This window comes from Gallus gallus, chromosome 27 (assembly GCF_016699485.2).
Source record: "Gallus gallus isolate bGalGal1 chromosome 27, bGalGal1.mat.broiler.GRCg7b, whole genome shotgun sequence".
NCBI lineage: Eukaryota > Metazoa > Chordata > Aves > Galliformes > Phasianidae > Gallus > Gallus gallus.
This window is the reverse complement of record NC_052558.1, coordinates 3498138-3516419: the sequence shown is the minus strand read 5'-3', so window position 1 is coordinate 3516419 and position 18282 is coordinate 3498138. Positions and strand designations below refer to the sequence as shown.

General features: G+C 44.3%; 1 long non-coding RNA gene across 2 annotated transcripts; it reads left to right on the top strand.

The window, feature by feature from the left end:
• The first annotated feature begins 2709 nt into the window (after positions 1–2709).
• On the top strand, positions 2710–13311 carry LOC121107686. 2 transcript variants are annotated; one of them, XR_005841978.1, is made up of 2 exons: positions 2710–9309; positions 10935–13311. It is a non-coding gene; the product is annotated as an uncharacterized LOC121107686 (long non-coding RNA). The 2 variants fall into 2 exon arrangements; XR_005841977.1 differs by having other exon boundaries at positions 10932–13311.
• Positions 13312–18282: the final 4971 nt, after the last annotated feature.

Genomic DNA, 18282 nt, shown 5'->3' with positions numbered 1-18282 from the left:
TGAGGGTGCCTGGCTCTGAGCTGCTGAAGGAATTGCTCTGCTTTTATTACCTGGGTGTGAGAGAAACGTTAAGTAAATGGCTGTTGAAAGTTTCAGTGACAAATTCAGTGTCTCCCTGTTGTGTGCTGCTACTACAGGTGGAGTTTATGTCGCTGCGTTGGGCTTTATGTGCATTTTCATTTGTGTATCTCAAGAGCACTTGGGTGCCACAGTTAAAGAAACGTGGAAGATAAACTGTACCATCCAATCCCTCCTTCAAAAGTGAGAACAGTCCCTTCAGCCAGACACTTAACTTCTTGTGTTCGAAATCCATCCAGTGATGGGGATCTCACAGCCCCCTCTGGCAGTACGTGGTGTTTCATCATCCTTACTGCTGGGAAGTTTTCCCTAACGCCTAATCTCAATCTCACGTCCTGCAGTTTGAACTCATTACCCCTTGTCCAATCCTTGGTGAACACGGGGAATGGTTTATTCCCTTCCTTTTTGTGGTAGCTTTTAACATTCTTGAAGATTGATAAATCTCCCCCCAGGTCCCCTCCCTACACTCATCTACTACCTTTGGTCTCTCCATGTAGGTCATGTTTTCTAGCCCTGAAGTTGTTACTCTCCCTTTAGATTATTGTCTTGTGGTGTCCAAAACTGGGCCAGCTGAGGCCCTTGTTAAGGCTGAGGAGAGTGAGGAGGTTTCTTTGTGTTTCTCAAGTCTGACATAATCCATTCCTCTGCCATTTCGGATCAATGGTGATGCTACACCTCTTCCTGCAAAGCTGCTCCCTTGCTCACATTTGTGAGTTATTTTGTATTTGTCTTTATTGCCTTATTCCTTTCAGATTAAAGCTTTTTCTGAATTTAAACCCTGCTCTCTGAATGGCTTGCAGCTCTGTCCCCCTTCTCTTGAAATCCCCTGCACACATGCTCTATTCCATTGCCTGAGTTATTGAGAAAAAATATCAAATAGTGTTGAATTCAGGAGCGAGGGGGTCAGAGCAACACTGAGGACAAGTAGCACAGTGCAGGATGAAGCCTTCTGTTTTGATCACGTAAATATTTACAGATAGCACTACTGTCACATCACTGAACGTAAACTTTGTTCTTGAAGGTCACGTCTCTGGCTTGTTGTGTGTGATGCACATTTGCCTTCCTCCAGTGGAGCCACAGGGAATGGCTTCTCCCTGCACTACAAATGGGCTTTTTCTTTTTTTTTTTTTTTTTTGGCTTATCATGGTTCGTGAACTGCTCCCTGGGCTCAACCCACAATAGGGCCTGAGCCAGAGGAAGGGGCTGGAGCAGAGGCCTTAAAGAATGGCCCTTACTCATCAATAACTGCTCCCTGACAGGGCTGAAGGATACACAAAGTTTCTTGTCCGTTGAGCTGTCACTCCAGCTGAGGCACAATCCACAGTGGGGCCCTTGCTCACTGGACTTTGCTGTCCAAAGAAATCCTTTCATTCACCTTTTGAATGTTTAAGCCCCTATATTTCTCAGGGCTTGCATGTAAGTGGGATAGGACTTTGCTATTCACCTCTTGGGTCTTATCAAGCTGATTTGTGCTGCTGGAGCATTGGCTCAGTTATGCAGGGGACTCAAAGCAGATGCAGCCTTGAGATCCTCAGTTCAGATGATGGACTGAAGCTCTGTTTCAGTTAGCAAAGCAGTGCTGATTTACACCAGCTGTAGAGCTGACCACCAGGAACTCTGACCATCAGTTGTACCCAGCGTTGTACTTAGGATATGTAAATGGGAGATGCCAAATTCCCTCCCTTTCTTCTTTTAAGCAGACCTTTTCTTATTGTTTTTCCTCCTGACTAACTTTATGCAGTGTAAATGGGAAGTGATTTCATTGAAAACTCTGGTGAGCCTAGGCTAGATCTCCTATAGGCTCTGTTTCATTAAGTCTGCATGTGCATGCTAAAAGAAGAAAGAAGTACAGCCATTCAAACGTATCAGAGTAATACCTAAGAATTCCACTTAGAAATTGGTCTCTTAAGACAAGCACTGTAAAATACAGGAGGAAAAAACATCTCTGCCCATAGCGATTACAGTGAGGACAGATTCTGTCCCTGTGAAATTAAATGTCTTCTGTTACTGACTACAAAAGAGCAGATTCAACCTTAAGAAACTTTGGGAAGTGGAAAGAAAGAATCACTTCAAAAATGGAAACAGGTATCTGTTTTTATCATTTCAACAGGTATATGTGACATATAATTACAGCAGAAAAACACAGAACAAGGAAGTGGACATCCAGTGAAGCACCATCTTCTTAATCTGAGGACTTCATAAGTATAGAAGTGAAGTGCTTTACTACTTCTCTTCATAGGCTTGCTTACAACATTTTGTGCATTGTGGTGAGTGGTCAAATAACTGCCAAGACTGTATTTTCCTCTTACATTCCTCACCATGCCAAACAGGGGATGACAAAATCCCTTTGGTGTGTCGTTCCTTGGGGCTGGATGGCTGGAGCCTGTGATCTGTTCGTTGGTGCACGCAGGGAGCATGTCTTTTGAGTCCCTGCACTTCTGCCATAATGACACATGGGCCAGGTCTTTGTCTGCCAGGATTAATATAGAGAGGTTAAAGGTCCTCAGAACCAGTGGTGTTTAAAACTTCTCCATAAAGAGTTCCTTTCTTGGGTGTTTCTTGCCAGTAAATAAGGTTTGTGCTGTCTCTATAGAAAGACTATTTCTTGCCCTTAAAAAAAAAAAAAAAAGTTTTTGAGTGTATTGTATAAAACAGCCACTCCAGCTCAAAACAGGGCTTAAGGCAAACGATGTTTGGTAACAGGAATCAAGCCAACTTGTGTCTCCTTAAAGGGAGGGATCCGGAGGAGGTTTGGCTCATGTAACCCCTTCACCTCTGAATTATTCCTTGACACATACACACGATATCACATCTGTAACTACAAGGGGCTGAGGGGTTAAGTATCTTGTCACTCCAGCATACACACCTCGCTTGCAAATCCCAGACTTTCTACCAAACATCCCCAGCAGGGGAAGGGGATCCCTGCTGGCAAGCTGAAGTGAAAGCTGAGGGCTCTCTCAGCACCCCAGAATAGTCTCTGAATGCCAGCTGGTGTTGTCTATGGGGAAAGAGGAGCAGGAAAGCACTGAGTAGAGGGTCCAAGGAGCTGGAACCTACTCTACAGCTTCTGTCACACATGCAGAAGTGATGAGTAATGGCTGAATTGCAGAGTTGTGTGATAAATGTTCAGTACTGTGCACATTTGACCACCTCACCTGCACACTCTGCGTGTCCATTTGACAACATCAAGGCAGCAAGTGCACTGACAGCATGGCCTTACTCTGCAGACCAATGCTGTCACATCATTTTCATCAGGATCTCAGTGCTGGGAACACCCTTCCCACCCTTTTCTGCTCTTTTTGTTGTTGACCTCCTGGCTGGGATGTGCAATCTGTGGCAGATTTGCTGAGTTGAATGCAGTTAGGCTTCGGTCTACACGTTTTCCATGCTCTTCTATGTGGACTTGGTGATCCTTGAGGATCCCTTCCAACTCGGGATATTCTATGATCTCTGCTTTCTCATAGCCAGCTTACTCATTGTCTTCACCCAAGAACACCTTTAATTTTTCTTATTAACCTAAACAAAATTGCACCCAGATCAATAGGAAGTTGCTCATTAGCACTGACTACTTGGGACCAGCCCCTAAAATGAAGGCTTCCCACTGCTGTCTTGCTGTACTAACATTAACTACTTCATTTCCACAAAGCTTGCAGGCAGATGAGCTGAGAGGCAGGGGAGACCCTCAGGCCATGCCCAGGAGCATTGTAATGAGGAGAAGGAGAACTTCTGTTTGCAGATCTGTTACGCCTCCCCCCAACCCCTTTTCCTTCTGCCCCAGACACAGCCTTGGCTGCTTTGCAGTTGTTCATAAACACCATCTACATCTGTCCTGAGCCACAAGATGTATTAATCAATTTGATGAGGATGTTAAAGCTTTCTCTTTACACCTAATTATGAACTGATTTATAGTACTGGCCTTGTGTTTGATGGAGCTCTCCCCTTGGCAGTGATTTACACGGCATTGGCACCAACCTCTCCATCTCTCCAATACTCCATCATATTCTCTGCCCCTCTTTCTCTGTCTCTCTCCCTTCTCCATATCCCCCCTCCTCCCCACACCTCTCTGCTCTATGTTCCCTCATGAGAGCCTAATGACATGTTGACAGACTGGTGAAACATTGCTCCCTCTTCACTGCATCTGTCTCTGGCTCAGTGGATCCCCAGTGCTCTCTGACACGTCCAGATGGAAGGCCTGGCAGGAGAGACAGAGGCTCTGGCCATTGCCCCAGTGCAAGCTCTGCAGCTCCACAGATTTCCTTCTGGAAGCAGTTGTTGCAGAGCTCTGGATTCCCTTGAGGACAGGGATCCACACTGACAGGGATCTGTGGATCTCTCCTACTGGTTCTCCTGGCTCCACTGAAAACTTCTGATGAAGTCATGAAATATCTGTGATTCAGCCTTCTACCTGATGACCCCCAGACTTCCACGCTGAGGGACAAGTTTTGTTTCCTTCCAGTACTAATGAGGAAACTGAATGATGCACTGAGGGGTTACATTTTGGAAAGGTGGAACTGATATTTTTGTCCTGCACTAGATACTAACTAAAGGTTCCACTCTTGAAGCTAATTGTGAAAGTGGAAGTCCCTTCCATTCCCCTTTCCTTTCCCTTTCCCCTTCCCATTTCCTCACTCATGGCTACTGGTACCAATGCAACTCCAGCCTCATCCCCCACCTTCTTTAGTGCCTGCAAATTGCAAAATTCACTTTTCCAGGGGAAATGTTGTCACCTTCTATATGTCAGCAAAGACGGAAGGCTGAGGATAGAGGCAGTTCCTAAAGCTTTTTGTTTGTTTGCTAACTCTGAATTTCCTAAATTTACCTGCTTTCATTTGGGAGATCTAACTTGCCAGGAAATGACACCAGGATGCCTATCTGAGCTAAAGAGATGTGTGTAAAGTCTCCAGAAAATGGAGAGATGCTAGATGACAAAGCCTGTATCCACCCTCTGCTTTACATCTGCACTCACCCCTCCCTGACTTGCACATTCCCTTTCCCTTCATGTAGCTGGCACCTTTGCACAGCAGGTGGTTTCTCCTCCAGCTGCCAGATGTGCTGAGGAAATGAGACGTTTTGTGTGTGCAAAATCAGCTGCACGTTCACAGTGCACAGATGTGTTCAGTAGTGTGTGCTGAAATTAGCACAACTGTATAGAAGGTGAAAACTGCCCTCATGTTATTGCATTACTAATCATGTAATGGCAATAAAACTTCCAGTCCCTTCTTGTGGGAGAAGTTTCTTGTGGGAAGTTGTAGGCACAGCGCTTTTTTGCTTTGCTAAGACAAAAGTGGAGCCCATTTATGCTTTCCAGGATTGAGTCGTCAAAATTCTACTCACATCCAGACTGACAACTTTGGAGCTACACCAAAGATAAACTTCTCTGCTTGTAATACCAAAGCAATCAAGAGTCCAAATACAGGTAGTAGGATGTAACCATACGTATGCTATATACACTGCTGTTCATGAATCCACATCTGCCTTGTGGAGACCAAAGCTTGAGAAGATGCTCTTTGCACGCAGGTGTGCATATGTGCAAAACTATGCGGATACTTCAGCCTCCAGATTGTGCACGTGTTCCACTGAACTCCACAAAATGCATATTAATGCTGCTGAAGCTGGAGCCCTGTCCAGAGAAGCAGATGCTTATCGATGGCGAAGCTGGCCGTGCTAAACAGATGAAAAGACATCTCTGCTGCTGAGTGAATTCCATCAGACCAGGAGCAGCTGCTCGAAAGCTTCTGAAAGCAAAAATCCTCATGAATAAATATTAGGAGGGAAAAAATGAGGCTTCTGGAGAACAAAAGGAAGCAGAGGAAGTTACTGAGAGATGCTGAGACCTTTCATCTCGGCAAAATATGCAATTAACAGAACACACACATCTCCCCCAGAAAGGCCTTGCATTTGTTCAGGGTAACTATAGGATCAGAGATAAGGTTTCTTTTGGTGAACAAGCAGGACCATAATCTGCTATTCCTCTGTCTGTCAACACAGGAGTGTGTGGCATTCGTGATTTCACAAAGTTACTGAGTCAGCCTCCTGGAAATGCTCAGCAATCATTTGATCTAAAGGGAGGCTGCTGCGATTTCAGGTTCAGAAATGTTTGGCATTCCCTTGAAAGAAGTGCTCGTATTTGAGGATGGCCATACCTTGGAGGAACATTGCATTCCTCTGTGCATACATCGGCTCAAAGTACTGTAGCAAAACTGGAGGATCTGATCTCCAGTAGCCCAGTGCTCCAGGTTACACCTGTGTGATACAGATGTCAAATGCTGCCTGATCAGCATCCTGAACAAAGGGCAGTGACACTGCAAGGTGCAATGCAATGGAGGACCTGCAGCCTCAGCATCTTTACGAGGTATCTGACGATCAGGTGAGGCAGAAGTGGCTTCATCTCTTTGGGGAAACAAAGGGTGGGCTTAAAAGCAGATGTGACTCACACGCTTTCTGTCCACACAGCCATCTGTTAGGCCAGCTTTCACTCAGATTCCGAGATCTGCAGAGTATTTAGAAAGAGCTGACCTTAGACTATCTGCTAATGGATTGAGCTGTGGGACAGTTGGCCTCATCTGTATCCGATTCCTTTGCATTGCATGAAGAAGAGAGTGGATTCATGCTAAGCTGAGGCTTTCCCCTTCCCATGAGCTTTAGAGCTCAGGTTTAGGCAGCCTCCCAGCACGACCCTGAGGATTTAAGCCACATCTAGCAGGCACAAAGCTGTGCTGAGCTTGCAGTGAAACACAGAATCTACTTTGTACCTAAAAGCTCAGATCGTTTCATCCAATTACTTTCAAATCCGTTGCTCACTTATTAATTCTTACGTTCACACCAGCCAAATTCTTCATTTCCACCAGCTCTGCCTGTTACTGTCAATAGCCAAGAAATAGCCCACCAAGGCCCCATGGGAAGGCTGAAATACCAAGGTGTCAAGGCTGAATTTGCTCCCATTTGTTTCAGGACACAGAACAAGATGCCTTGAAGAACATGTAAATCCCACTAGCAGGCAGATGTTCCTCTTGCAACCCCATCTTCACACCCTGCATGTACACACAGTCACCGGAGTCTCTTGGCTCCAAACCTGCAGAAAGTGCTTTCAAACGTCTTTCTTTTCCTGTCCCCCTCCCTATAGCTCATATTGCTACCAGGAGGTGACGTGTCACTGCCTTGCTGCTTGTTACAACAGCTGTGAGGAGTAGCCAGCTTCCTCCTTCATCATTTGATCCATTTGAAACACTTCTTGGTGGCAACCTGGAAATCTGTTTCTCTGCCTTGCACTGTTTTCACCCCTCGGAGCTATCAATTTATTACAGGGAAGAGGGGAAAAAAAAAAAAAAAGAAAAAAAAGAAAAAAAAAGAAAGATAACTACAGATGGCTCACAGCTGGAGGAAAAAACAGACACAAATTTCTGCTGGCTGCACTTTCAATTGAGCCCAGGATAATTCCCTCCTTCTGTTTCTTCTGGGTGAAGAGATGCAGTACCTTCTTTTCCTGTATGCAGCAATAGCCAGGCTGTCCTGTCACAAAACCAGTAACAGACTGAAGCAATCAAAAACTCCAGGATGACTTTGCAAAACATAGCTATTTTTGCCTTTTATCCTTCTTTTTTTTTTTTTTAATTTTTCTTCCTTTTTCTTTCTTTCTTTTTTCTTTCTCTTTTTTTTTTCCCTCTCTTCTTTTTTCCTTTCTCTCTTTTTTTTTTCTTTCTCTCTCTTCTTCCCCTTCCCATTTTTGCACCCACAAGGAGCAGGTGCAATTCAGTACCAACAGATCTCCATGTATTCTGAAGCAAATTGTGCAATACATCCCTCTCAAAAGAGTGACAGCTGAATTCGTCCCATCTCTCTGAAATACCTTCCATTCCCCATTTGTGCCTGTCTCTTTTCTCCCCTCCCCTTTATTTTCCCATTAGATATGCATTTGTGGCTTCTGGTCAAAAACAATCTGATATAGAATGCCATCTTTAAAAAAGAAACAACTAACAGGTCCCAAAACACTGATATCTTCCACTAGACAAGGATCCAGGTTTCGTGCATGTGGAATCCCTAACATTATCTGCTATATTCTCTTGGTGAGTCTGGTGCATCTGGACTCACTCACTTATCTGCTAGATATGAGGAGTCATCTGATTTACAAAACCTGGAGGAGGCACAAAGAAGAGCTATAAATTGATCAAAGGTATGGAGGGTCTTAGTAATGCTGATAGACCAAAGTGTTTAATCTCATGCAGTTTGGAGAAACTGAGATTACGAGGTTGGACGTTGGCGAAGAAGAGGCTGTTCTTCCTCTCCCCAAAAGCAGAGCTGAGAGACAAGGGTAAGAATGTGTTCAAACAGAGCAGGAACAGAGAAATATGCAGCTGCTTTGAGAGGTTAAAGTGATACTGACAAATATTTTTACTCAGAATGTAGGTTTGCTCATGTATTGTTTTCTGCCCCTGAAGAAGATGGGAGATAACTTCAGTTATCCAGTGTGTGTCAGAGGGAATCCCTCATCTATTTGCATTATACAGACAGTAGTAATACTATCACCATGACAAGAAATGTGAGGAAACCTTTCTTTTGGCACTTGTTCTTGGGGCTGGGTGTTTCTGCATCCTCATGGCTCCAGCTAAGCCCCTGAAACAGTTTCTTCTTATCCAGAAACAATATATATTTCATATGACCTCTTCCACTCTTGGCCTTCCTGGTCCAGAAATCTCCAGAGTTGGCTTTTGACCATCAGGGACCATTCCTGATGGGTGGATTGAGGACATTCACTGGTTGGGAATAAGAACTAGCCTGGTTTTAATTTGAATTAGACTGCTCTTGATGAGAAGAGCTCATGACCAGCTTTGGATGCCTTCCCATTTTCTCTCTTCTGGACCCTTTTTCTGGTAATGCCAAACCCTTCTGGTTACACATAGTTTCCAGTCTCTGTCTTCTTGTGTTGGTTCTCTAACCATGGTCAACTGCATTCAGCTGGCATTGGGTTAGGGTTAGGGTTAGTAAGGTTAGGGTTAGGGTAGGGTTCATGTTCTCTGTCAGCTCAGCAATCCAAATCAAAAGGACTCGATGAAGCCATTTGCTCCTTTTCCTTTTCTTACATAAGATGGTCCCTTACAAAGAGTTTGAATGTTGTCCTTTTAAATGCTTTTAATATTCCTCACATTCACATTTTAGCAGCAAGCTGTGCTGGTGGTGAAGCCTAATGGATAGGGCACTGGGCTGGAACTCAGCAGATTTGGATATGTTTCCCAGGTAAGCTTGCCAGACAGTTACGAGTAACTTCACCTGGCCCTCCATTTGCAATTATAAAATCACAGAAAATACAGGTATCATGTCCAAAATTTACCAGAGAAAAGGATTTTCTGGCAGGACTTATCTTCTGATTGCATTTCATCTTCGTATAATTCAATACATACCAAGGAAGGTTGTTAAATAATTGTTAGTTTGTGAACTGTAACGCGTGAGAAAGGACTTTCCAATATTCACAGTCTGGCAGGGAAAGTAAGCAAAATGTCATTAGAGAAGGTAGAGCAATGAGTAGTGTGGACACACCAGAGCTTTTCCTGTCTCTTTTTATAATGGCATATTCCCATCCTGGCATGTCTGCAGCTGGTACAAGCTGGAGCAATTCTGTTTCCTTCAGCAGAGCTCTGATTATTTGCCCTGGCTCTGAGTCCAGCTCCAACAGTGAACTCCTGTTGCAATGAGAGTAAGAGGAAAATCAGGCCCCCAAAGGAATTTTAACAGACTGATTCCTACTCTGTATGTCTCTGTGGAGTGATGCTGAGGCCCATGCAGCAGGAACTCTTTTGACACTGAAGAGTCAGCTGCCACGACATTCCCATACCTTGTCCATTTCTAAACAGTAGGCAGAGCTCCTTCTGGCGTGGATTTTTACCCTCTTTGTAAAGACTTCAGCATGATGAAAAACTAAAATCCCAAGCAAATCATATAGGATAATCAGCATTTAGAAGAGGCTTATTTTCCTTTCTTAGCTGAAACAGTAGACTGATAAATGCAACATACAATGCATCAAGAGAAAGGAATAAAATGCACTATCAATCAATATTAAAAACAAAATCATGGGAGCACTTTTGCTGCTGGGGGTGATTCCAGTGCTGTTCAAAGGTAAAGTTTTCTTTCCCAGCAGCCTGTGGATCTGCAATTCCTCAGCACAACTGAGATGGCTCTGTTGCTTTTGATTTGGTTTCCCTGTTGCTTTTGATTTGGTTTCCCTTTCAGAAAGCAAGGGAGAGAAGGGCCAGGTTAGCTGGATCCAGGAAGGGCTAGAAGCACTGATCCACTAGGGTGCATCTGTGGGCTGGATGTCTGGAGGGTGCTGCTTTCAGATGCCAGCTATTAGGCTATGGGGTTATTTCTACTGTAACTATAATTAGGAAGGGGGGCTCTTTGTTTATTTAGGCTGAGAGCTTTAAGATAAATGACAGCTTCGAAGATGCTTTTCAGCACTTCATAAATCAACTGCCAGCTGGCCAGTTTCACCTCTGAAATGTCTCCTGGTTTTTTTCTTTCCTTTTTTTTTTTCCTCCCAACTTTGGGAAGATGGTCTATCCAAAGGGAAAAAAAATCTTCCAGAGGAATATGTGTGCATGTGAGGGGGGAGGGGGGAGAAGGGAAGGGGAAATGACTTCACCCTTGAAAGGCTTGAGGTGTTTGAAATCCTAGCTCAGTGAGTCACTGCAATTTCTGGATTGAAACCATCAGAAGGAATCCTCATTGCAAACCTGCAAGGGGCACAGATGCCCTGCAGACCGACTGATACATCCTCAGACATTTTTCTAACTTCATTTAGTGCCTCTTTTTGCCACCTCACTCAACACATCCAGAGACTTACTCGTGTTCCTTTTCCTTAGCAGGGTTGCTGTGATTCCTGCGCAGCTCACGAGATTCTTTGTGCCAAGGACTCAGCATTCCCTTTCTCCAGGGTGAGGCAAGAGAGAATTCCTGCCGAGAGATTGTTGACAGCCATGCAGTCTCAATGGGCAGAGGCGAAAAGTATTTGAACCATCCACACTTGGAAAGGCTCTGGACTGTTCTCCAACCTCTTGCCAAGCCTGCAATCGTGTTTTGTCTGTATAAAAGTGTGTGAGGCCATTGGATTCTCAGAAAAATACTGACAAAATCTGTGGTGGTTGAATTTTAGGATCCCAGATTATAGGTCTGTGCAGTCCAAAGAAGTGGAGCTGTTTTTCATCTTGGAACTGAATTTGAGACTACGAACTAAACATTATTCTTACAGCAGAGGATGACAACATAGCCAGTCTAATCCTGCTTTACATGGGCATCCAAGCATGGAACTGAAACATGGATTCTGTCCCAGTGGGTGACACATACTCAGACAATCAGAGGGACACAACAGCCTGGGCACTAGTCGTAGCTATTAGAGCAGGAAAGAGGGAGTTTTGCGTACAATAATCACAGAAGACAGCCTGAATGGAGTCCTGCCTTAAAAACCTGCTTCCAATGGTCCCTTCCCATCACCATCACAGTGATGGCACATGTGCAGGTGGCAGTAAATACCAAAAATCATACAGAAGTCAACATTTGGCAGCTGCCTGGTGAAACCAAGGTCTTCAGGATGGCCTGGAGAGTTAGGGTAAGAGACCACCTATGTGTGTGTGCTACACAATCAGGTAATGGGACTGTTGGCTGCATCACTAGCAGTGTAATCCTGTTCCATCATCTCCAAATACTGCAGGGGGAACACCAAAGGAGTATGGGAAGGATCCCAGTTTAATCCATTGATGAAAGTAAGGAGGAATAACGAGCAATCTGCCTGTGGCAGTCCCTGCTTAATTAGACTGCAGATTTCTATCTAGATGGGTGGTAAACCTGCTATGGCTGAGGGACATATTCACCCTGTTTAAAGTGCTTTCCTGGGCTTGGCTCTGAATAGAGGAGCCAGGAACTCTGGCTTCAGACCAGTGTAAATGCAATAGAGACAAAAGGAAGAAACAAAACGTGTAGGAAATCACGTAAAGCAGAGATAAAGGACTAACACGTAGGTTTTAGGCAGATCTTTGGAAGTTATAAAACTACGTGAATCTTAGGCGTGTGCCACAATATTGCTGAGAAAGCTGCACTTCAATTAGCTCGATCCTGAGCCCGTGAAAGCTGGCCCAGCTCCACCAGCCTCAAAGAAAAATGGGGAAAAGTTTCTTTTCACGTAAGAAGTGGAAAGATTGAAGTGTTTAACAAAGGGGCCTAGAAAGCTCCAAGCACTGGACAGTCTCCACCTGGTTGCATTAAACCACTCGCTACATTTTTCAAAATCCACCCGTGCTTTAATCTCTGCTCCATTTCACATTTCCTTGTGATGTCGTCCAAATAAATGCACTCATTGGCAATAAGCTGAACAGTCACCACAAAGCCTAACAGGACCTTGATGTGGCTTTTAAAAAACCCCAAACCCTTAACTGCTGAGGCTCACGGATTTTTTCCCCCCAGCAGATGTTACGGGGGGACCAAAGCTCTGCAAACGTTTGCAGACATGGATAATGTTCATCCTGATGGTCTGATTCTCATTTACATGAACTCTTCTACAATGTGTGTGAAAGCAATTCATGTAAAGGGACTCGAGCAGAAATGAAAATCAGACTGCTTGTCTCCCCAGCCAGATGAGGATTGTAAATATAGTTAACTTGGCTTTCCTGACTGTAGTCCAAACCTCCTGATCTTAACTTATCTCAGTTAGTCTGTTACAAATGTCAAATTCTCTCTGGTTATCCTGATAGCTAATATGTACTGTAACAGCATCTAGAAGCTGTTCTCCTGAGTCAGGACCTTATATTCAAGCACAGAATAGCAAAAAGATGTTTAGTTCAGACTGGTTCCTATTTTGCAAGGTAATACAACCTCGTCAGCCAAAGATTGCGTTTGGAGATTTCTTCCTCCCCTTTGATCTACACTGAAACAGCAGCAATGACAGCAGCAGCTTCAAGCTCTGAGCCTCAGGAAGCAGGACAACATGGTGTAGTATAGGATACATGATATTTTCAACCCTATCTCATCTTTCCTTGTGTGGAGGCAGCAACTCAAGCTCAGGATGACAGTCTGTGTGCAGACAAGGGAAGAAGTCCTGTCCTGGCTGAACATCTAATTCTATATTCTTTCAATGAAAATAACAATGAGCTGATGGGAAGTATTTCACTGTCTGGATCACGTTGGTCACCATTTGGTTGACTGGTCAAGATGTAAGATCAGAGTTTGGAATAAAGCCAAGCTGAGAACATCTATATAGACTCCCCTTTGTGTTGCATAGTAGACAAGGAGGTGCAAGAGACCTTCACTTGGCAGTGGACATCGCATGTGCATCCAAGTTTTTAAAGGCATTAAACACTTGCAAGGGAATGGGTGTAGAGCTCCCTTAAGGTACACGGCTACATTTGGTGGAAGAAACCTTTTAATCTTTACTTTTGTGTTCAAAAAAAACATCATAGAGAATGAATTGTCTGATTTCTGACTTTTGGAAGAGGAAGACAGGGGGAATGTGTTTTCACAAGCTTTGAGGCATTTCCTCTTCTGGTGATACCAAAGCTGGGCACAGCATAAGTGGTGACAGTTTATCTGGAGATGCTGCTGTGTTCATTAAGAGGGGTTGTTGCTGTTTATCTGCGTCTTGTCTGCAAAATCAGGTGCTCAGAAAACAAATTGTCAGTGTTGTCAGCATGCTGTCATGGTGGTGTGGAAAGGGGAAGGTGTTCAGAGGTGCTCACCCAAACCCTCAAGCTGGCCATTTCTGGGAGATGCTGCTCCTCCATAAAAAGCTTCAGTGTTACAAGGGAAACCATCCCAAACCTGAGAGAAAACCTCACTTTTCACCCATAACTCCTTCCACAGAAAATTCAGATGACATTTAGAGCTTTATAGCAACTTTTAAAATGTTATCTTAGGCCAAGTAGTGACTCCATATAGGGAAGAATATGATTGCTACTACAGCTGAAGCATCACAGGTGTGGTAGATGTCTCCCTCTGAGCTGATGGTTTGTGCTCTTTATAATAACTCAAGGGAAACAGGCACTTGAAGGTGCAGCTCATCTCCTCCTAAGCCGGAGTTTAGCTTAACTCTGCATGCAAAGTGCCCATTTCTCTCCACCAGTTATAAAAGGAATCCAGATAACTGGCTTGGGTGAAAACACACTCTCCCAGCCCCAAGTCTGCCTTGAGGGAATGACCTTTTCCTACAGCACTCTTTGCTGTGCCTAAACCCAAATCTGAGAGCAATCAGCAATCCTACCTCACACCAGTAACTCTTCTGATCCGGCCCTTCTTCTTTCCACCTCTTAACCTTAATAAACAAACCCTACTCTGCCTCTTCACATAACCAAAGCCCAATAGGCTGTGCCCAACTGTTCCATGCTTCGCAAAGTGACCCAGCAGCTGGCTGAAACAGTCCCATTCATCTTTATGAACAAGATGAGCCTGCATGTTTAGGATAGAAAGGTGGCCATGTTTGTTATCCTACTGACACAGCTCCTTTTTTTCCCCAATCTAAGCAGTCTGGGCTCGCTTTCCTCATTTGCCATTTCTCTCTCTCTGAAGCGCTGCAAGCTGACACAACATATTAGTTACTCCCAGATTTCAAAGCCTCAGCCAGCTTCTCAACAGCCAGCAGCGCTGGTTGAGAAAAGGGAGATCAATATGATGAGAGCAGCAGGCATCTGTGATTTCAAATGGTCTCTTTGAAAGTCACGGGGCCGACTTCTCTGTTGCCTTGTCCTTTCTATGTGACCTGAGTGATCCGTGTTTTCCTGCCAGTGAATGAGCACTGCACAGGCAAAAATGCTGTCGGGGAGGAAAAGTCAGCTGAGGGCTGAGTAGTGAGATGATGCATCTGTTTGTTACGGCTAAAAAGATGTCACATCCCCTCCAGAATTTGCAGCATCATCCAACTGGAGCTCCATTAGACCACTGTTACCTCTGGTTTGAGGTTCCCACCAGCTGCTGTAGGGAGGGTGCAGAAAACCTCCACAGATGCAATAATCAAATCACCTGCCCACAAGGAAGCTTTCTCCCTGATACTCATTAGTTAGGAGTTAGTTTATGCATATGCATGAAGGCTTGTAAGCTCAACAAAACTCTGAACATTTCCTTTCCCTTTCCTTCCTTATCTGCATTATCAAATATGTATGGTATTTCTTACTTGGATGCTCCTAACAGCAATTGCTTTAAATGCTTATATTAAAAGCTGACCTGTATGCTTAGCCATCTGCTTTTAACACCCCTGAAAAAGCAGAGGATGCCTCCCACCACATTTACACCAGGATTTAAATCAGGCTTAAGATATGAACAATTCTGCATCGCTGTCTCTAGCCTTTCTACTATACTAGGAGCAGTGGGGGGGGGGGGGGTGGAAAAGATCACCCTATTTAGTATCTGTTGGTCCCTCAAAACACAAGAACCACTTGACCCTTTTGCATAAACTCCTGTTAGCCTCTGCCAGCTGGATCCCATGTCCTGCAGCACTCCGTACACTGGGGGGTATCAAGCAAAGCACAGATCATCTGCTGGGCAGCCACTCACCCAGCAGAGAGCAGAGCGTGCTTATCAGGATGCTGCACCTCCAGACACCGCCAGCACAATGACAGCAGGACCTGCCTGTGAAACGAGGCCAAGATAAATGATGTATTGCCCTCATCCCTAACAGTGTGGCCCAGACAGAAACCAGGTGGAGGAGAGGGAGCCTGCACCTTCTGTAAACAATCCCCTGTCTCAGCTGAAACAGCTTCAGGCAGAGATGCTGGATTAAGAAAGTGATTCTTAGCCTGGACAGAAAGTTAAAGGGCAGGGGTGATAATGCACTGCTGGCCAAAGGTGGCTGGGGGAACTTAGCCATTACTCAGCAATGGTTCATTTGGCCTGGCAGAAGAACATCTGATATCTAAACAGTCCTGGTCATCCTGAAACACTCAGAAACCTCTACACTAAATATTTGATGCTCTTGTTTGATAGTGTTTATTTTGCTTTCTCCCCACCTGTGTGAGGCTAATATGCTGTGAGTGGGGAAAACATGGGGTAGCACATACCAGAGATAAAACACTAATATGTGATCTTTTTTCTTAAACAGAGATTTATGAGATGTGTCACGAAGCTGACTGTGAAGAAAAAAACAGGGAATTTACTAGGAGACCACTTTTGCACTGCTCTAAATGACATCAGCAGCATGTAACCCCCCCAGTCTTCTCTGCTCTGCCTTTGTAAGAAGGCTGGGCAAATCACGACACGCTCAGAATGGTCTGGAGCAGTACCAGGGTTTGTCTACCTTGTCTGGGTTCTGCACTTGTGTGTGGATGGAAAGGGAGGAGGAAAAAGTCAGCGTAAGTCAGTCTTGTTTTCCTTCTATCTGAGTCTCTTCAATACCCCACAGTGAGTTAAAACAGTTTTGATATCATCATAGTTTCTGTGTTGCCCACTGAAGGCTGTGCTCTCTCCTCCTGTATGTCTGCCATTGATCAGGTGACACCAACGTACACCAAGAATCAGGGCAGCCCAGTTTCCAAGGGTAGAATACTGCCTGTTTTGTAGTGATATTCATGCAAGCTGGTTGGCCAGAAACTCTTCACAGTCGTCAGAGATCTGCTCAGCACCATCAGGGAAATCAAGGGAGTAGTTCATCTGCCCAGACCTGACCCTCTCTGGTGGTGCCTGGACCCTTCTCAGCTCCAGCCATTAGGAAGGAAGGCAGCCCAGACTGAGATGACTTGAAAAAGTACTCCAAGACCCTCCGAGGCCTACCCAGCACCAAAGCTACAGCTCTCTCTTTTGTTCCCTTCTACAAAGCAAGCCCAGCCCTTCCAGTTTTTAACATCCAGGCATTTCCTACCTATCAGAAGGAAATAATGTGTGAGCTGGTTCCTTTCCTTACCTCGTTTGAATGAATGCTTTAGCCTCCTTTGCTTTCATTTACCCATTTGGATGGGAAGTCTTGGCTTTGAGACTGATGTGTTTCCTTTCGAGGTAGAAAGAACCATAGTCTTTGAGCTAAGATTGGACATTGCATAGTGATTGCTTCTGAAAACAAGAAATCCTGGATTTTCTCTCCAGTTTGGTCCCTATGCAGGAAAAAGAGAGCCACATTCACGTCTTTTGTCTCTGTTTCCTCATCTGTTACAGACACAGTGGAACCTTTGGCACAGAGGTTGCTCTGTTACCACTGGCCCAGTAGTTTCACCTTCTCAAATGCATGTTTCAAAACTCTTCCATTAAAGAAAGAGCTGCTTGTCACTTGCTAACAAAAAGTAAATAATAGAGGTAGTCACAGAGCTGGTTCTATGGCTCTTGATCTGAGATAAATCCTTTTTTTATCTTCTGGGTTATTAGAAGCACACCTTTCCTTGTGAAAGTTCAGGTGAAATTGGGATAAAAGCTGGAAAGGATGTGGGCTATAAGTATGTTTAAAATGTTATCTGTTCTTTCTCAAACATGTCTTTCCAGCTCAGGTATTTACATGCTGATAACCTTTTGGTCCCAGCGGTGCTAGAGACTTCATGCCTTGTATTTCAAAACCGATAAGAAATTGAAAGATGTGGAGACTCCAAGAAACGCTATGAAAAACAATCCTCCTCCTATTCCCTGAGTTGCTTTGGTTATTGTGCTACTCGAAACGGTGGGTTTCTGGAAACTATTTACTCTAGGAAATCTTTTGCCCCAAAGAACGTAGGAAGGAGACATAACTTGGAGGACTGAGAGAGGAGATATTTACTTCTTTTGTTATTCAAAGGTTTGGCCTTTGTTCTTCCTTTGATCTGCCACTCTCATAGATTCCTTTCTATCAGCAGATCAAGGAGAATTTTTATCTTGCTGGGAGCCTTTGCATGTGTGCTGTTATTTCTGATTAAACTCCTTCTGCAGTAATATCAGGAGAAGTTTTGCAGTCATCTCTGTCTGTTTTTTTCAGGCAGAAGAAAAACTCTGTATTTTTGATGTTTTGAACAAGTTAGTGAGCAGATGTTATTGGAATGCATTTGCCCCCCATTTATGCAGTAAGATGATCACAACATAGGAGAAGATTGAGCCAAAAAATAGAAATCTAGTAATATTGGACATATCTGAGAGCAGCAGAGCAGGGGAAGCTCATGGCGTTGTTTGACTTTGGCCTGAATCAGCAGCTATTGAGAATAAATTTTCTCTGACAATACACAAAATGAGTTCAGCAAATCTAACGGGAAGCAGAAATGTGGTTTTGCAGTTAAATAAAACAATTAA